The sequence below is a fragment of the Tachypleus tridentatus genome, chromosome 7 (genome assembly GCF_004210375.1).
Source record: "Tachypleus tridentatus isolate NWPU-2018 chromosome 7, ASM421037v1, whole genome shotgun sequence".
In the NCBI taxonomy this organism is placed as follows: Eukaryota; Metazoa; Arthropoda; class Merostomata; order Xiphosura; family Limulidae; genus Tachypleus; species Tachypleus tridentatus.
In genome coordinates this window covers 30,184,359-30,197,929 of record NC_134831.1, presented here as the reverse complement: position 1 = coordinate 30,197,929, position 13,571 = coordinate 30,184,359, and positions in this window count along the sequence as shown.

Genomic DNA, 13,571 nt, shown 5'->3' with positions numbered 1-13,571 from the left:
ATCTCATTTCTGGCTTTGTAAGCCCCCCTGACTTATCGCTGTGACACTAGGGAGCTTTTAAACAGCCAAGATTTGATTAAAAAGCACTTTTTATGTCTTTGTGCCTAGTTTATAGACGGTACTTTTTGTATTCCTTACTCTTTTACCTTAAATTAAAGTATAACCCTAGTCCAGTTCATTTCAAAAATAGCACATTGCGCTTTAAGGTACAATTCTTTATTTTCATTAGGTTACAATGTTATTACTTAATTGTTATCTTTTCCACTAGCAACCAAACCGTATGATTTCTCGTGTATTTGCTGCTTGGTTTTGGTTGTGTTTTACATGTTTACAATTAATCAGGAACATACCACCACATTTGTCTTTCTACATAGTATATCCTCAAACCTCTATTGTCACCATAAGCAGGTAAATATCACGTGTTTTTTGTCTTTTTTTAGGGAAACGAGAATGAAATCCGACTTTTCAATTACAATAGCCCAAGAGATGGAGGCAGATGCTATTGACTGGCACAGTTCCTTCTAGCATATTAGTGCAAAATTAGATTAGAGAAGGTTCACGCAGACAGCCTGAATGTAGTTTTGCGCAAATACCCATAACAAACTAAAACAAACCACAGAGCAGAAACTTGCACATTGATTAGTTATTCTAATTAATAAACATATTTAAAGAAAATATTGTTATCTATTGTTCATGTGTGGATAATGTGTATAAGTCTATAAGAATCATCAATATGTTATGTTTAGTATTTTTTACTTCATACTAATGGGGAGCCTTCTCTGATGCAAAATAAGAAGCACATTTTTAGTGATTTATAGAATCTACAATCATTTCAGAAAGAACAAAGTTTTGTGAGAGGTTACGTTCCCAAATGTGTGTCTGAAAATAATCAGGCCTCCCACTAAAACTTTATGTTCATTTGAACAAAATACATTTGAAACTTAAACTCCGAAGCAAAGTTAGGGTTCATACTTTCATCAAGAAACAAATCATATATTTTCTTGATCGGTATGAGGAAAGATATATATACAGTCATGTGAAAAAGTTAGGACACCCTATGAAAGCCTGTGTATTTTTGTAACATTTTTGGATATATAGATACTTAATCTCAATATTTAAAATACTGAGAGATTATAGGAATATAACTAAACAATTACAACTGAAGAAAAGACTTTTCAAGATCTTCTGTAAATGTAATCCTACAAAAATGTATATTCTAACTGAGGAAAAAGTTAGGGTACCCACACATTTATTACAACTTAAAATGGTTCAACTCACACACAGGTGTATCACACCAGGTGCACATGATTAGAAGATCGTTACTCAGCATTTTGAATGAGGCTTGCTCTATTTAAACGTCAGACATTTAGTTTGGTGTGCTCCTGACTGTTGAAGTGAGAGTGAACACTATGGTGAGAGTAAAAGAGCTGTCTGAGGCCTTCAGAAAGAATATTGTAGCAGCTTAAGAGTCTGGTAAGGGATTTAAAAAGATCCAAAAAGATTTTGAAATCGGCCATTCTACTATCCGTAAAATGGTCAACAAGTGGATGGCTTTCAAAACAATTTGCCAACATGCCCAGGTCTGGTTGTCCAAGCAAGTTCACCCCGAGAGTAGACTGCAAGATGCTAAAAGAGATCTCTAATCACCCTAACATGTCATCATGGGACCTACAGCAGGCTCTGGCTACTGTTGATGTATAAGGGCATGCCTCTATAATCAAAAAGAGACTGCACAAGTTTAACTTGCATGGAGGTGTGCAAGGAGGACACCTTTGCTCTCTAAGAGAAACATCAAGGCCAGACTGAAGTTTGCCAGAGAGAATGTAAACAAAGACCAGGACTTCTGGAATAATGTATTTTGGACAGATGAGTCCAAAATTGAATTATTTGGACACCAGAACAGAGGACATATTCGGCGTAAACCAAATACAGCATTTCAAAAAAAGAACTTCATACCAACTGTAAAGCAAGGAGATGAAAGTGTCATAGGTTGTGGCTGATTTGATGCAGCAGGACCTGGACAGCTCGCAGTCATAGAATCCACCATGAATTCTACTGTGTATCAAAGAGTGCTTGAGGATCATATGACACCATTTGTACGAAAATTAAAGCTGAAGCGGAACTGGACCCTGCAACACGACAATGACCCAAAACATACCAGTAAATCCACCAAGAACTGGCTGAAAATTAAGAAATGGAGAGTCCTGGAATGGCCGAGTCTAAGCTCAGATCTTTATTCCATTGAGATGCTGTGGGGTGACTTGAAACGGGCTATATATGCAAGAAACCCCTCAAACATCTCACAGCTGAAAGAATTCTGCATTGAGGAGTGGGGCAAACTTTCTTCAGACCGATGTCAGAGACTGGTAGATGGCTACAAGAAGCGTCTCACTGCTGTTATTTCAGCGAAAGGGGGTAACACTAACTATTAGGGGTAGGTTGTCCTAACTTTTCCTCAGTTAGAATAGGCATTTTTGTAGAATTACATGTACAGAAGATCTTGAAAAGTCTTTTATTCAGTTGTAATTGTTCAGTTATACTCCTATAATTTCTCAGTATTTTAAATATTGAGATTAAATATCTGTATATCCAAAAATGTTACAAAAATACACAGGCTTACATAGGGTATCCTAACCTTTTCACCTGACTGTATGTATGTTTAATATCCCAATTGCTTCAATTCAGTTAAGAATTTATGAATTTCAGAGTGTGTATTAATAATGCTAAACTACAGATATAAGAAAATTGATACCACATAAGCATTTTCGTTGTTATTATTTGAGATTATCCTACTTGTCATCAGAGTCTGTATCGTCTTCATCAACATCTTCTACATGCATTGCAATCCATATGTCTACACAGACCTGTGCAAGATAACTTCAGTTCATAGCAGCTTGGTAATTAGTTCTCATTATGTGTTTTTTGAGATTCTTCTTTTCTTGGAAGACGGGCCATTGACTTTCTCAGCATAAGAAATGTGTTGTATCTTGCCTGTACAATCGGCGTACAGGTAGTTCTAGGTCATTCACTACATCTCACTGACTGTGGGTGAGATCCCCAACTGTCTTAATATGGTATGGAAATATGCATAATCCCTTACATTTTAATGTCTTTAGGTTTTGACTTTCCATGGAATGAACTGAAAAATATCGAACCCAGTGAAGCAATGAAACGAGATTAAGTCATAACTAACACCATATACTAGATGAGTGCCAGTTGCTGACAAACTCAGGGTCCTCCTGCTGTTACCCTTTCCTCTATGAAATAGTAACTCTGGTCCAACATGCTTTGACTTAGACTCCAAAATAAAGACATTAATGTCTGGATTCTTGATGAAAGGTGGGTGTGGAGAACTATTTGATGAAGTTTGGAGTTGATGTCTGACAGCACATTGGCTATATAAACAAGTCAAGTGTATGGTTCTTCATGGTTACAATGCAGATCCTGTATGGCTTGAATAGCTATTTGCCCATTTTTGTCTGCAAATTTATGACATTCCTCTATATGTCAACAAATATATCGACATTTTTCATACATCCAGACTATCTATTTTTCTACTTTTTGAAGAAAACCCTAAACTGTCCTAATATCTTTTCATTGGATTCTTCAAACTATTTGCATTGTTGAGGCACTTGCTGTTCTTTATCCTCGATTTCTGTGACCAAGTTTATACCTGATGCTCTTCTTTCTCACTTAGTATCCTTCATGCTTGTCTTCCTGTATCTGCAACAAAGTGGATAGCATCACTTCTGACACTCTAGCCCGCTTCAAGAAACTACTTCAATAGAAAATCAGCAAGTAAAACATTGGTATGATTTTCTGAAGTAATTACTGAAGCTTAACTATCCCACCTTCCATCCATATGTTTCCTGGTAAAATCTTAACAGTTGGAGTTGGCTAAACTTGTAACTTGATAAATTGAAACAAGGTTGCTTTTATTTTCTTGTTGAGTAATTTATCCTGACACACCAGGCCTAAGTTGTATATGAGCATGTTTGAAATACCCAACTCTCTGACATTTTTTAATATCCATAAGACACTGGAAGAGATTTTGGTCCACTCTTTAGTGTCACTTCCTTGTCTTGCATTTTTGAGCAACTTGATTTGTTCAATGACTTTTAGTGCTTGATTGATTTGAGTACATCTTGGTTACCCTGAAAGCTGGCCCGGCATGGCCTAGCGCGTAAGGCGTGCGACTCGTAATCCGAGGGTCGCGGGTTCGCGCCCGCGTCGTGCTAAACATGCTCGCCCTCCCAGCCGTGGGGGTGTATAATGTGACGGTCAATCCCACTATTCGTTGGTAAAAGAGTAGCCCAAGAGTTGGCGGTGGGTGGTGATGACTAGCTGCCTTCCCTCTAGTCTTACACTGCTAAATTAGGGACGGCTAGCACAGATAGCCCTCGAGTAGCTTTGTGCGAAATTCCCAAACAAACAAACAAACCCTGAAAGCTTTGTTTGAAATAAGTAGTAAATACTGTATCTCTTTCATCCAAGCATTGTTTTTTGATGCAACAATACATTAAAGCTATGTGGGCCAGTAGATATGCTCTTATTCTCTTTGCAACCGTGATTGCTCCAAGTCATTTTATTTGTTTCTCTTCTTATTTTTCCCACCCACCTGTTCACATCTCTTTGATAAGGCAACTCATTTTCACTAGGACAAAATCTATCCAGAGGCAGTTCACTTCCGGATTGTAAAACCTATCATTCATCCTTTGATTTTTGTCTCATTTTCATGTCTGCTCAGTTGCTTGATCTATACAAGTTTTGCAAAACCGTGATCATCTTAATGCTGAACTGAAAATCGCCCTCTAGTAAATAATCCATGGTAAACATGGTGAGTGAGATGCAAAGAGCTCGTGCACTTCATGTCAGCATGCTGGCAAGTATCGTGCATAATAAATCAAAGTAAGAATGAACTAATGATGGAAAGGTGCAAGTCTCAGTTCCGTTTTCTCATTGCTCTCGTGAGAAGCACAAGCAACAGAACTTCAACGATCTCGTTATAGGATGAACACACAGCAAACTTTGAGTTCCTAAACTAATAAAATGATTCGTTGTACGTTGTCACAACTTGCTGTAACTAGTCTGAGCTGACATACCCTGTGAAAGGGTCTTCTGGAAGGGATGAATAGAGTTTTATCAACATCTGAAGAGCCTGTTTATTTTTCTTTATTTAAAAGCGATTTTATGAAATTTTACCAGCAGAGGCTGGTTGGTTGGTAAGTGTTTATCGACGCAAAGCAACTAGGCTATCTGCACCAAACAATGGTAAAAAGAGAAACGTTAAATTTTTAAAACATGTAAAAAGGAATCACTTTAAACAAAATATTGCCCTAATTTCGAATAAACAAATTTAAACAGTATTAAAAAGCCAGTGGCTAGCCCTTAATGCGTTGGCTCTCACACAATTTACAAGTGGGTCGTGATAGTCTTCCAGTAAGATCCACACAACCTACCTGCTCTATTTTCTTTTTAAAGGGCCACTTATTGGCTGGGACACAATAGCTACATATAAAACTCTTTCTAAAAAAGTAGTTGTAAAATGACTAGTGAGACCCTGGAAAGTATCGGCAAATTAAGCTTGGGAGCCCACATGTTAAAAATTTAAAAACGTTAGTAAGGTGGACAGTGTCACTATCGCCAATGACACTCACACAGTGACACTGTCCAACGTCAGAGGTAAACTCATGGTAAAACATATCTAAAATGGTGCCATTTTTTAGAGTTGTAACAAAGGCACGACAGTAAAACGTGGGCTACTGTGACTTAAATGTCAAAAGCCACACATTAGTGCATTAGTCCCAAATAAAATAAAACGATGAGTTAAAACCTGTGACCAGTGTGTAGCCTAGGGAGGACAACCTCTTCCTTTTGATCACTGTGAAAACAAGATAACCAAAGAACAACAGAAGGTTTATCTGGAAAAGCTTGTTATCACATCGCTCACTTCAAATCGATTGCCAACTGAGGAGGAGCCGAGTCTTTCATATAGGACCATAGTCCACGTATAGGATAGGCATATCAGTAATATCACCAGAGCAAACTGACTTAGCTGTGTTGCCAGTGAGCTCGTTTCCGCAAATAACAACGTAGTATGGTATCTAGAAAAATTGGATAGAAATAAAAACTAAAGATAAATGAGTCACTAGTTTTGGGTATGAAAAGAGTGAGAATTAACGTGAAGCGAGTTCATTGTCAGTAGAGAGCTAAGTGAGTGGGTATAAATAATACAGTTGGTGTATTGCATACCTTCTATGTGATACAGGGCAAGACAAATGGCATACAATTTGGCAGTAAACACAAAAACCTTAAGGATTGCAGTTTTGAAACATACTGTAAAGAAAGTTGCAAGTGGTGGAGGTGTAGAGGAGGCTCATGAGATTTGGTGTATAAACTCTGGACTGGAGAAGTGCAGAAAGCCCCAGATGGTGAATGGGGTCCAATATCTTCAAGGCCAAAGTCCTGGCAGAAACACAGACCATAGACCAATAGTCCAGTTTTGGTCACATGAGTGCACGATTGATCTTTAACATGAAACATCAATCTGCTCCCTAAGAAGAAGAAGAGAAGACATGAAGGATGTTCAATGCTATTGTACACTTGACACACAGCTGCTTGATGTGTGGAATGAAGGTCAGCTTGCAGTCAAAGATAAGACCCAAGAACTTTGCCTCAGGAACAACGGGAAGAACAATACCACTGAGACGGAACTTGGGAATGGAGTAAATACCCGTTGGTTGCAAAAGTGCATGCAACAAAATGCGTCATCCCGCTTTATGATGGTAGCATTGACTAATTTTTCTCGTTCTTCATTTAACATCTTACTAACTTTTAACCCTTCTTTTCGCAGAAGACTGTTCTTTCATGAAGCATGTGCTTCTAAAAATAATACATTGAATTGGAAGTATATGCTCTCGACCAGGGAGTTTGAGAGATGATATCTGGACACCTTCTTGTAAATTTCACCAGTCATTTGAATGTTGGATTATCACGGGGCTCATCCTGTGGCTCACCATTAGTTTCATTTTGGTGGTCTTCCTGTCAGTTTCTGTAAATGTCAAAGAAACACAAACGACTTTTCAGTTAAAGAATGTTATTTGTGGAAATGTAATGGTAACTTCTTTACGCTTAAACTAATTTAGTGTACTAGATTACTTCTTTTGAATTTATTAAGTAGGTTGTGTTCAATTGTAAATTATGTTGTACAATCAATTTTATATCAAAACGGACAAAATGAAGTAAAGTTGATTCTTGTCCTGTAGTCATTACTGCCATGTGATTTTTTTTTTTTTGTAATTTAGGTTCTGTGTGGATTTTCAAAAAATGAATGGAATAATAGTCAAAGACATTTATCCATTACCTAATATCCACAAGACATTAGACAGGTTAGGCAAAGAGCTTTGAAATGTTTGGGTATAAATATAAGTTGATAAGTACTTTTGATCTATGGATTTATAAAATGGGTAGTGGCATGTAGAAGTAAAGCTAGGAAAATAAAGTTAAAACTGCTTTTGTGTTACCTTCAGGCAAATATCAGTTTAATAGAATGCTCTTTGGTTTACGTAGTGCTCCTTTAACATTCCAGAGATTAATGGATGTTGTGTTATCAGGTTTGCAAGCTTCAGAATACTTTTGCTATTTAGATAATGTCACAGTGTTCGTTGCAAATTTTGAAGATCACTTGGAAAGGTTAATGCATGTATATGGAAGATTATTAGAAGCAAACTTAAAGCTTAAGCCAAGTAAATGTCAGTTCTTGAAAAAAGAAGTAGAATATTCAGGTCATTTGGTAACCCTTGATGGTTAAAACCTGACCTTAAAATGTTAGAGGTTTGTAAGTATTATCTATTGCGAAAAACAGTAAAAGATATTCGTGCATTTCTAGGAGTTGCATGATTTTATAAAAGGTGTATACTGAATTTTGTATTGTTGGCAAAACCCTTAACTGAGTTAACTAAGAAAGAAACAGAATTTTAGTGGACAGAAAAAAGACAGGAGGAATTTTAAGAGATGTTTTATTGAAAACACTCATTTCAGGCTACGCAGATTTCTGCAAATAATTTATCCCAAGCACGGATACTTCAGGTTTTGCTGCAGGTGGAGTATTATGACAGTTAGATTAAAATGGAAAAGAACATCTTACAGCATATCAAAGTAGATAGTTAGGAAAAGCTGAAATAAATTACTCAGTTATAGAGCAGGAATGTTTAGCTGTAGAGCATGGAATTAAAACCTTCCATTGTTACCTGTATGGTAGGAAGTTTGCTATTAGTACAGATCATGCACCATTAAGATGGTTAATGACATTAAAATACTTCTCCTATAGATTAGCCAGAAGGTCATTAGTACTCCAAGATTATGATTTTAAAGTAATACATAGATCAGGTAGAAAACATTGTAATGGAAATACTCTAAGGAGAATTAGAGTAGGAAATACCAAAAACTGGAGAAAAACAGTCTGTTAACAAAATAAGTTAAAACAGAAAATGAGAACGATTTAAAATTAAGTTGTGATTTAGATTAATTAAAAAATAACTTAAAAACAAAGTATTACATGAAGAAAGTACAGAATAACGTTAGAATCAGATACCTTATGTAAAAAACTGATAACGACAGAATGATGTAGATAGTTGTGCCACATTACTTAAAATTTAAAAAATTTAAAACAGATCACAACATACTATTTACAGCACATTTAGCTTATGCAAAAACATATAGTAGAATAAGTTAAAGATTGTTTTGGTTAAATATGCGAAAATACATTAAAGATTACTGCGAGTCATGCACAGAAAGAATGTCAAAGACGAAAGACAAGTCTGTACTTTAAAACGCCCCCTTACAACGAATGTCAAGTTTAACCATCCATTTTCAATTAATAGCTATGTATATCTTAGGTCCATTAACCTCATCATATGCAGGAAACAAATACGTGTTCGTAGTTGCAGACCAGTTAACTAGATTTCCAGAAACAATATGCTTGCCTGATCAAAAAGCAGAAATGATCGCTAAGACATTTATAAATAACATCGTAGCTGGACCTTGTACACAACAGTATTTACCCACAGATACAGGTAATAATTTCATTTCTAAGTTAATGAAGAACGTTTTTAAGTTCTCAAGTGTTAAGAAAATTGAAACCATTGCTTTTCATCCCGCTGCTAATGGGTTAGTAGAACGATTCAATAGAACTTCATTGGATAAAATTTATCAATACTATGAAAAATATCAAAAAATTGGGATAAGCAGGTTCCTTTACTATTGTTAGCATACAGAAGTGCTGGAAATGAATATATCTACTCAGGAAAGTCCTTTCTTTCAGTTACATGTAATGCTACTTATGCAGGAGGAAGTTGATTTCATACTTTACACTCCCAAGTAAGTTAAAAAAAGTATTAAACGAAACTGAAAGAAAGTTACCTCCAATCAGCTTGGGCTGATGTAAATATAGTATCAGTGAGGGACACACTAAGAATGTTTACAGAGATTTCATAGAAAACAATACATAGAATATTTAAGTTGTATAGGATCGTACCCTTACCCTTAACATAAAACCACACATTGGCTTTAACTGTAGAAAATGAAAACCCATAAACTGCTGTTTCAAGTGATCAGCATACTTACTAAGAAATGACAGAGAAAGATATGTTAAGATGTATGGAAGGTCATATTGGAGTATGTGACTCTAATTCAGGAATATTTTTAGTGCCTATTATGACTTGTAATTATGCAATGTATGCAGGAATTAAGGATAGGATAGCTGAGTTATATAAAAAGAAAGTAATTACCCTTAAACCATTTTACTTCTACAAAACAAAGACTCCAGAAGCTTGATTGTTTAATGTAAAGGATGGACTTACCTTATCAATGGTATGCCCTAGGCCAAACTTACGTCAATTTGACTACCAAACTGAAGCAGTTAAATTAAGGAACAGTGGATATCTTAGATTGGCTAGAAATTGTTCTGCTCATGCTCAAGGAATTACATTACCATCTAGTTTTAAAAGTAAAACTAAGTATACAGGAATCCCGTTAAATATAAAAATACCCGGCTGACAAGAACAATTAACTATGGAAGAATCTCAGTTCATTCAGAGTATAAATGTAGGTTCAGACCTTAAAGGACTGAGAGGCATATAACAGGAAATTTGAGACTTGCCCCGTATGACAACAGGGCTAAGTATCAAGTAATTTTGATAGCATGAAGACTATTTAAGAGTAAAGCAGAAGAATTTGGTTTGATGACTGATTCAGTGATGATAATATTATATTTGTTTAGAATGCTAGTACGTATAGTGTTATACGAGGTCTGTTCAAAAAAAATACGCGGACTGACGTCATAAAACAAAATGTACTTCATTTAAAAGTTACAGGTCTGGGACCCCTTAAAAGTACTCTCCTCCCCAACGCACACACTTATCCCAACGGTGTTTCCACTTGTTGAAACAGTCCTGGTACGCTTCTTTTGTAATGTCCTCCAGCTCCTTCGTCGCATTTGCCTTAATCTCGGGAATCGTCTCAAATCTTCTTCCTTTCAAGGGTCTTTTGAGTTTGGGGAACAAGAAAAAATTGCAAGGAGCAAGGTAGGGTGAGTAGGGGGGTGGGAAAGAACAGTGATCGAGTGTTTGGCCAAAAAACTCACGAGTTCTGAGGGCTGAATTTCGCAGCAACGAGGTGCATCTTCAATTTTTCGGTCAAAATCACGTAACAAGATCCAACTGATATCCCACACTCTTCAGCAAGCTCCCTGACAGTCAGACATCGATTTGCTCGCACCAGGGTGTTGATTTTGTCGACGTGTGGGTCGTCAGTTGACGTGGAAGGACGTCCAGGACGCTCATCATCTTCAATGGACTGTCGACCATCCTTAAAACGTTCATGCCACTTGAAACATGCCGTACGCTTCATAGCAACATCACCGTAAGCCGTGTTAAGCATAGCAAAAGTTTCAGTCGCAGATTTTCCAAGTTTAACACAAAATTTCACAGCAAGTCGTTGCTCCTTCAAGCCATTCATTCTGAAATCCGCCAAACGAAAAATCGCACTTCACTTAAAACCGCGTAGCTAATACACAAATGAAGATATCTGCAATCGGGAAATGGCGTCGTAATCAGCTGATCTGTGTGAACCTAGCGACACCAAGCGGATTCCCCTGGAACCAACTGAAGCCGCGCAATTCAAACAGTCCTCGTATTTTTTGAACAGCCCTCGTATACAGTACGTAAGCAGTTGGCTTTAATGAGATTTTTAAATTTAGATGTGTTGTGTTGTTGTTGTTTTGAATTAAGCACAAAGCTACACAATGGGCTATCTGTGCTCTGCCCCCCACGGTTATCGAAACACGGTTTTTAGCGTTGTAAGTCCGCAGACATACCGCTGAGCCACGGAGGGGCAGATGGGATGTGTACATTTAAAAAGAAAACCAGAACAGGGCCAGACAACAATAGAAGATTACCTTATTCAGAGACCGCTGAAGTGGTTGAATTATGTGATGATGACCCATCTAATTAGTACGAATACTGATTTGTTATAGACTGGTGACAAAATTCGAATCAGTTTAATAAATTGGTGGAGTTAGCTAATTAGCTAAAGTGGACATTATAGATAAAAATTATTGGGAAAATTTAATAGGATTAGGAAAAAAAGAGAAACAACAAAACAAAAATATTTGAATATTAGGATATGAAAGGTTCGAAAATTATAAAATGACTAGAACAAGAATTAGTAAAGTGAAGATGACGATAAGTTCGATAATCAAATGCTATGAAAACAGACGATGACGAAAAAGGTTATGAAATGACACTAGCAGACGACAAGACTTAGTTAATGATGATAGAGAACAGAAATGGAGCCGAACAACGACATTGTGATAGTGAGGAATAGGCTATTCAAGTTATAGAAGATAACTCAAGTAGAAATGTGTTAAGCAACAAATGAAATCTTGCGAGAAACAGTGTATGAGTAGATTATTACATTTTTTGTTCGTGAGAAATCTGAGTATTAGGAACCTGTCGTGGCTTATCGGGTCAGTAATGAGAAAGTAGTTGAGACCGCAAGAAGAAACATTGTCAGGTTAATTATGGTTATGCTACACCTAACAGAATAATATGATTACAGGAAAAGAAAGGGCAAGGCTGCTATTATAGACGTAGAAGGATTCTAGGTAGCAGACGTGTATATTGTAAAGGAGTTGGCTGTTGTAGACACTTACACTGGGTGGACAGACAATTATAGCTTCCGAGTACCATTTCCGATAGAAATATTGTGCAATGAAAATTGAAGACATGCAGAGTGTTGAATAAAGTATCTCCATAATTTAACATGGGAGGAAGGTCAATGCAACTTCTCATACCTAGTGAACATAGACTGAGACATAAATAAAAAATAAAACAAGATATATTCGAAAGGCTTAGAGAAGGCAAAATGTATCAACAGAATAACAGGAGTGAGATGTTTGAACCTGGAAAACTTTGGTTGTCCATTGTACGGAAAATTGACCCTCAGTGGGCCCATGATATGGGATCACCATGTAGAACCATTCAAACATTGTGCAAAACGGAAAGCTCTAGTGTTATACGAGTGAGTTGTCAATAGAGACGAGACGGTGATTTGTTACTTTCAACATGAGATTTGTGTGATGAAAACAGTTATGATTACTACGACGATGAGTTCTCCTAACATTTCTTGCGTAAACTGTCTATAAGTAACTTGTTTCCATTATTCCTAACATTGGATAGCACAGTAAAAATACAGTTGAGTTGATGTTATGTAAATTATTCTTAAAGAGTGTTTTGCTGGGTTATGCTAAAATAATTTGTTTGTCTAATCCAAGTATGCAACATTGTTTGTAAACATACGTTATTTTGAAAGTGTATTAAAAGTGCTTATTTTTCAATCTAAGTCTGTCTCAGAGTCAGATTATTTGCTTTAACTGTAAATACCACGAGTTAGTGTTTGTGTGCTCCACTCGCTCACTGCATTCCTCAATTAATGCTAATAAAGGTGTGACTGGCAGATTTAGTCGAAACTCCAACAGCTAAATCTGTCCAATATGCCTGCCCCAGTACACAACTGAAACCCTTTCCCAACGATAAATATAATGCATAATAAAGACAGTTTTCACAAGGAAATTAGAGATAAATACAACAATTAACCTTTTCGCAATGAAAGTACATACAAAAACCCTTTGAGCAATGAATAAATAACAAAGATAATCTCTTTTAACAGACTACATTAAATATCTTTAAAATAACACATTTTAAAAAGAAATGAAAACAAAATACATTAATAAAAAACAAAGATAAAAACAAAATGCAGAGACACATACAACATTTCCATTAAATCACGGCCCGGCATGGCCAAGCGTGTTAGGGCGTGCGACTTGTAATCTGACGGTCGCAGGTTCGCATCCTTGTCGCGCCGTGGGGGCGTTATAATGTGACGGTAAAAGAGTAACCCAAGAGTTGGCGGTGGGTGGTGATGACTAGCTGCCTTCTCTCTAGTCTTACACTGTTAAATTAGAGACGGCTGGCATAGATATCCCTCGAGTAGCTTTGTGCGAAATTCAAAAA